We start from the raw sequence: 6,881 nt of genomic DNA, 5'->3' as shown, positions 1-6,881 counted from the left end.
TAAACATGATATTTACAACTAAATTTACTAAACAACAAAAATGCTTTTGGTATATGAATCAACCCACTGACTACATGGACTTAACCAGTTGATCCAAAGTGTCCCTGGTCAAAGAGATGATTATCAGTCTCTTCTTAAAAGCCTCTTACTGAATAAATTTGTTTAATAAATAAAAAATAACATCCAATGTCCTTGTCATCTATGTTTTAGAGCCTCTCCCTGAATAGTCCCTGACCACCTCCTCACCTTCTCATTCCATCCCTCTCCTCACCAACTTCTCTGTAGCCATTTCCTCCTGCTGCTTCTTGAACATATCGAGCAATGTTTTGTTCTTTTGTCTGGAAAGTTTTGTCCTCAAATAGCTCATATGTTACTTTTTTCAAAAAAATTCTATTTATTTATTTGTTTATTTATTTATTTAGTAACTCTACACCCAACTTGGAATTCAAACTCACAACCCCAAGGTCAAGTGTTGGATGCTCCACCAACTGAGCTAGGCAGGTGCCCCTCTCATACTTCACTCTTAAATCTTAATCAAATAGGTCTACATCTATGAAGTCTTCTCTATCCATTTTAAAAAATTTCTGTCCTGTATCTCTCTTTTCTCCCAACCTAACATTAATTCTTTGTAGCACTATTAACCAGCATTATATTGCTTGTTTACTGTCTATCTCTCCTACTAGAATGTTACTCCATGAGAGAAATCAGTCTATTTTATTCATTATCCTCAGTGCCTGGAATTGGATCTACTCCATGGAAGATGTTCAACTGTTATATATTACAGGGAGTGAATGAATACGGTGATATGCCTGAGAAAGTGTTGCCATCATTCATAGTTAGGGATTAAGTTAACCATATATAAACGTCATGGTTAAAGATATATGAGTGACTTCTTTCTCTCAGTAATATCCCTTGAAAAATGGATAACTATTTTTCTACTAAGCAGTATTTTCACTATAGTATATAAATATTGTTTAAACATTATTTTCTTAAAAACTACTTCAAAATCAGGGTTTTCTCTCACAAATGATGAAGAAATTTGGTTCTGCCACTCTATACTCAATGCATTATTACTTTCAATTATAAAATGTTTCCATTTTTCACAGAATTTATATGGAAACCTGAAAATTCTTAAGTGATACAAATAAAATTCATTAGTCATATAAAAATTAAGAACATTTTATATTAATATCAGCACACTAATTTCCTTATTCACAAATACCTTATTAAATAATTTTTTAATGTTTGTTTTTAAAAAGTGGGGGAGGGGCAGAGAGAGAGGAAGACACAGTATCTGAAGAGGCTCCACGCTCTGAGCTGTCAGCACAGGGCCCAATACGGGACAGAAACCCACAAACTGTGAGATCATGACCTGAGCCAAAGTCTGACGCTTAACTGACTCAGCCACCCAGGTGCCCCAAACAATTTTAAAGCTATTTATTTATTTATTTATTTATTTATTTATTTATTTATTTGTTTTTCTTTTTCCTTTATAAAAAAAGATCCCAATATCAAGATAGTAAAGGGGAGAGCAAGGAGCACACTCCTTGATGTACAGAAATGGGGGGCAGGGGAAGGATAAGCTTCGAAAGGAGGGAGGGGAATGTCATTAAGGCAACAAAATATTCTCTGTAAAACGATGGAGGAGTTGTTTCCACAGCCTCAGAGATGAAGGCTTCATCAGAGACGAAGGCTAAGATGGCCATCACAGTTGGGGGGCTCTCCACTCAAGCGTTCGAAGGAAGAGAAAAGTGACGGACTTCTTCTCTGGGTACAGCTGCAGCCACTCACTGCTTGCTCTGGGTTTACCTTCTGCCAGTTTTAGGTAAAGGTGCTGCAGGGATTCACTCGTGTGGGTTCAAAGTCAGCATCTCTAGGAGCAGCTGTGCTCCAGACTCCTCTATCTCAGGTACCACTGACTGCACTGGGCTGGGCCCTCTGAGGAAAAGGCTCCTCCAGTCAGAGACACATTTCGGGGCCAGTCATACTCGGGGGGCACCCGACCAGGTCAAAGATCTTGCCTAACTGGTGAGCTTCAGAGTTTCCACAGGAGAGAGCCTTGCGAGGAAACACCTCTGCGAAGATACAGCCAATGCTCCACATGGCCACGGGTGTTGCGTGCGTAGACTGCAAAGAATGTCTGGAGAATGGCGCCAGAGGGTAACAACCACAGGTATCACTGCCATCTGATAGCTGTAGATTCTGGCCGGGCCAAAGTCAGCCAACTTGACTGTCCCACCATTTGTCACCAGAATGCTCTCTGGCTTCAGATCTCAGTGAATGGTACAGTTGGCATGAAGGAAATCTAGGCCTCTTAGAACTGGCGCATCATTTCCTTGATAGTCTCCACTGGCAAGCCTGGTGGGGGTGCCTTGTCCAGATACGGCCTTTGGTCTTGGTCTACACACTCAAACACCAGGGTCACTTTGGTCTCTCAGGCAGTTTGGGCCATGGCACAAAGGTCCATCAGGTGGACAACACTGGGATGTTCAAAAGCTTCCAGCTGCCTCAGTAAGGCCACCTCATGAACTGTGCTGATGGGAAGGCCTCCGCCAGCACCTCTTCCATTAGGAACTCTCACACTCTTGAGGGCCACAAAGTGGCCACTGTGGGGACCATGGGCCTTGTGTCCATAGGTAGCAACACCGATCTCAGCCACTGGCTCATACTGGGGAGTAGCCATTCTCAGATCAGAAGAGACCCTCACTCCTGGCCGGGAGCTGCCGGGGACAGCCCATTATCAGGGCACTGGAGCCAGATCCTGCTGTGCCATACACTCAAGCTCTGTCCACTGAGGCTGGACATATGTGCCCGGCCACAGACACAGTCTACAGGCTAGAGCGGCCCCCTCACCACCACCCTCACCATGGGACCAGCTGCCAAAGAGGCACGCACAAACTCCGATTTTAAAGCTACTAAATTTGCATTTGTGTCTTTTATTTTCATAACTCAGTACTTCGTTTACTGAATTACATTTCTTATAAGACAAAGTTTCTTCTGGTGGGTTAAAGAAACATCTACAAAACATCACAACAAATAAACAGGTATTAAAATAAACATTTTTTTTAGATTTAATGCAAACAATGTAATTGACAGGTTGTAATTTGTTCAGATTACCCTTTTTCCTTGAAAATACTTTGAAACCATATCATGTATGAATATATTGCAAAGAAATACCTTCTTCAGAAAGATAAAAATTTCTAGGGGCCCCCGGGCAGCTCAGTCGGTTAAGCATCTAACTTTGGCTCTGACTTCAGCTCAGGTCAAGAACTCGCAGTTCACCAGTTCAAGTCCTGCATGGGGCTCTGTGCTGACAGCTCAGAGCCTGGAGCCTGCTTCGGATTCTGTGTCTCCCTCTCTCTCTGCCTGTCCCCCACTCATACTCTGTCTCTCTCTGTCTCTCAAAACTAAATGAAACATTATTTTTTTTTAAAAGATAAAAATTTCTATAATGCTTTATACCCTTTTGGCAGCCAGTCCTTGTCATTTCGATAGACAGCATAGCCTTCAGTGAAACACGTGTGGAGGAGGGAATTCTGTTATCTGCACAGGCCCTAAAGCCTGGTCATCTGTTTAAATATGCAGTGACATTTCCAATGTAATTAAATTTCTAATTGTACATCCAAACTTTGTTTATGCATTGGCATGTGTAATAAATTATGATTTATAATTGTTAAAAGCCATTAATTTGAGATCTGTAGGGCAAGTCTTCAGCATCTTGACTGTACCTTAAGACTCATTTCTTTTAGAAATTATTTGAAAACATATTAATGCAATGTAAATTTAAATATTATAAAATTGATACTGTTGGAGGACAAAATTGAATCAAATATATTCATGCTGGGCTGGTTTTTTATTTCCTTTAAAATCCAGTTATTTGTACCAAGAATAATTAAAATAATAAATGCACATGTATAAAATGAGAGTTTCTAATTATGCGGTGTTTTGGGAGGACATTTCCAATTATACAGTAAAAAGGATAAAAAACATTTTTAATTACTATTGAGAATTGGACACAGTTGAAAGTTGAGCTTGAACTATTAAGGCATGTTTAAAGTACATCTAAAAATGAGAAGACAGTTTTTCTAAATTAACAACTTTTAACCTTTTTAGTGCCATAGTTTATGGTATTGACGAATGCTATTATATGAAAATCTGGATTTACAAGATATTTTGGGTAATCCATATCTATAGTGAATAGCATTGTAATTTACTGATGCTCCAGTAAAGCCATACCCATTTTTAAGAGCTGACATAATCTGATGGGCTGTGGCATTATTCTAATTAATCACTCCCTATACAGTATGAGTTATTAAATATTTTAGGTATCACTCATACCTGTGTTTTATTTAAATATGGATATCTATTGCATGTATTGATATATTATGCAAATTAAAATGAATTATATAATGTATAGAAATTCTATTTTAAATATTATGGATGAGACAGACGTAAATTTTTTGAAACAATGAACAAGCTAACAAAGCAATACTTCCAAAAAATATTCATTAAACAATTAGCAGAGCATTCATTAAAGTAAAAGGCATTCACCTAATCTACCACCCAAAACCCAGGTACTTGAATTCATAGCAGCAAACCTTGGGTATTACCATTAAACTAATTTACCTTATACATTCTCAGCCTCAACATGGTGGTCCAAAAGAGTAATTAGATAAGCCCATATTTCTTTTAATGACTAAGTAACTAAACTACTTCTTATAAACTGGATCTTACTTCTCAACCAAGACTTTAACAACAACTGGATACGATAATTGATATAAATTGTTATAAATTTTCTGAAGATCAACTTTTAAATGGAGACAGTAAGAGAAAAAAATGAGAACTTATTTTAGCTACCAATTATACTAGTTTTATTTTATTAAAAATATCTGCAAAGATGTTTTTGGAAGAATGAAAACTTTGAAAAATTAAATTTGCAGCAGTAGTAAAAAAAAAAAAAAGCCCGCAAGATATAAACAAGACAACTGGAAAGGGAATAGCACACTAAACCCTATCTTTTCTTCCATACAGTGTAGCTTTCAACAGAAATTGTGAAACTGCACAATTAATAGACATCTTACAATTTAAAATGAACATATTTTAATTAATCACACATTTATTTTCAATCTATAATCAAATTATAAAGTTGGAACTTTAAAAAAAAATAACATGTTCTACTCCTAACAGATATTAAATATCTTAAATGCGGTATTTCTTAAAAACTCACAAATGCTGTACTTCATTTAGAGGTTTTAGTATTTATTATTAAGAGTGGAATAGAAAAAATACAAACTACATGCTAAGATTAAAACTATTATTTTTGTTTCCCATTTTGTTAACACTAACCAATACATGACCCCAGAAATAGGATGATGAGAGATAATTTACAATTTTGCTCCATCAGGAACATTTCTAATAACAATTCATTTGTTTTACAGTAGTTATTTTGATTGAAGGGCTAATATATTTGGAATTTTTTTTAGCACACTACGGGCTTTGTTATTGCTAGCATAATTAAATTGTGGATTTAGTGAATTATATTATATACAAAAGTACACCTCCTTACCAGTGGGAGTAATTTGCCCTACAGAAATCTGTTATAATATTTAAATGAAATTGTTAATCAGGGACTATTTACAGCTGCACCTGCTCTTATTTGTAGCATGAAACTGTGTAATCATTGTCAGTTCTTCCAGATCCAGGCAGAAGATAACCATTACTATGACAGAAATATAATTAAAGAGAATCCCCATCTGCTGTATTATCCTGGCTTTGTTAAAGACTGAGCAACATGGGTGCAGAAGGCACCAAGGAGGAGAACAAAGGGGGCAGACAAAGTGTTTACGAGAATACCGCCCATTTCCTACTCAAAAAACTAAATGAATTATTCCCAAAAGTTCAGTGACAAACTGATAAAGAATAAAGTTAGAAAAAAGTTTAATAACCCAGACAATGGTGAAGGCTCTGCACTGAAACTGAAGCTCCTAAAATAAAATCTTTTTCTTCAGTGATGAATGAACCTATGTGATTGAATATACAATACTTGGGTGAGTCACTCAGTATTTGTTGAATGAATGATCTAGATCTGAAAATACACAAGAAATAAGCACGTGCATAATTGCTGCATTTTAAATACAATGGTAGAGTGTCTTAGTCAAAAATATCTAAAAATCTTCATAAATACATTTAGGTGGCAGAGTCTGTGTCAGCTAATGGATGACCAAACGAGTGTGAAAGGAACACACACACACACACACACACACACACACACACACTCACACACACACACACAGAAACACACAGAAACACACAGAAATACAAAAAGAAAATCCAATTTGGACAAGTGGAAAGATTGCTTAATTCCTATGTTTAGTAATCCAATTTACATCATTGAGGAAGATAAGCCAATTCTAAACAGAACCAAAATATTTATACATTGATAAGCACAAGTTCCTCTCAGAAAGGTTGAGTTAATCTTAAATATCGTAGTATGAATAACATCACCTAAAAAGAGAATATTTGACTCCTATAGTGAAATAGTCTTATAAATAAAGAGCAGATATAAGCATAAGATTTATACTGACTAAATTTATATATACCATTCTTAAAAACCATGTCCATATGAACGAAGCACAAAATAGCCAATTGTGGACAAATCAAAATGTGGCTGTGAATAATTTTTATTGTAATATTAGAGGTAAAATTAGAATTTCAAGTTAATGTAAGAAAACAAAGCAAAAATGTTATCCTAGGATAATACTTTTAAAATTGTTTTGTGAGAAGACAAAGCACTAATTTAGCTTCTATATATATGATGTTGGGCTTTGTCAAATTTTATTTAGTTTGCTAAATTTCCATAATTCATATATAAAATGCTATTA

General features: G+C 36.1%; 1 pseudogene; it reads right to left on the bottom strand.

Moving 5' to 3' along the window:
- Window positions 1-1,705: 1,705 nt before the first annotated feature.
- Window positions 1,706-2,683, bottom strand: LOC122218341 (annotated as a pseudogene).
- Between the last annotated feature and the right edge of the window lie 4,198 nt (window positions 2,684-6,881).

The sequence above is a fragment of the Panthera leo genome, chromosome B1 (assembly GCF_018350215.1).
Source record: "Panthera leo isolate Ple1 chromosome B1, P.leo_Ple1_pat1.1, whole genome shotgun sequence".
Taxonomy (NCBI): domain Eukaryota; kingdom Metazoa; phylum Chordata; class Mammalia; order Carnivora; family Felidae; genus Panthera; species Panthera leo.
Note: the sequence above shows the minus strand (reverse complement) of the source record. Positions and strands in the feature narration are given on the sequence as shown.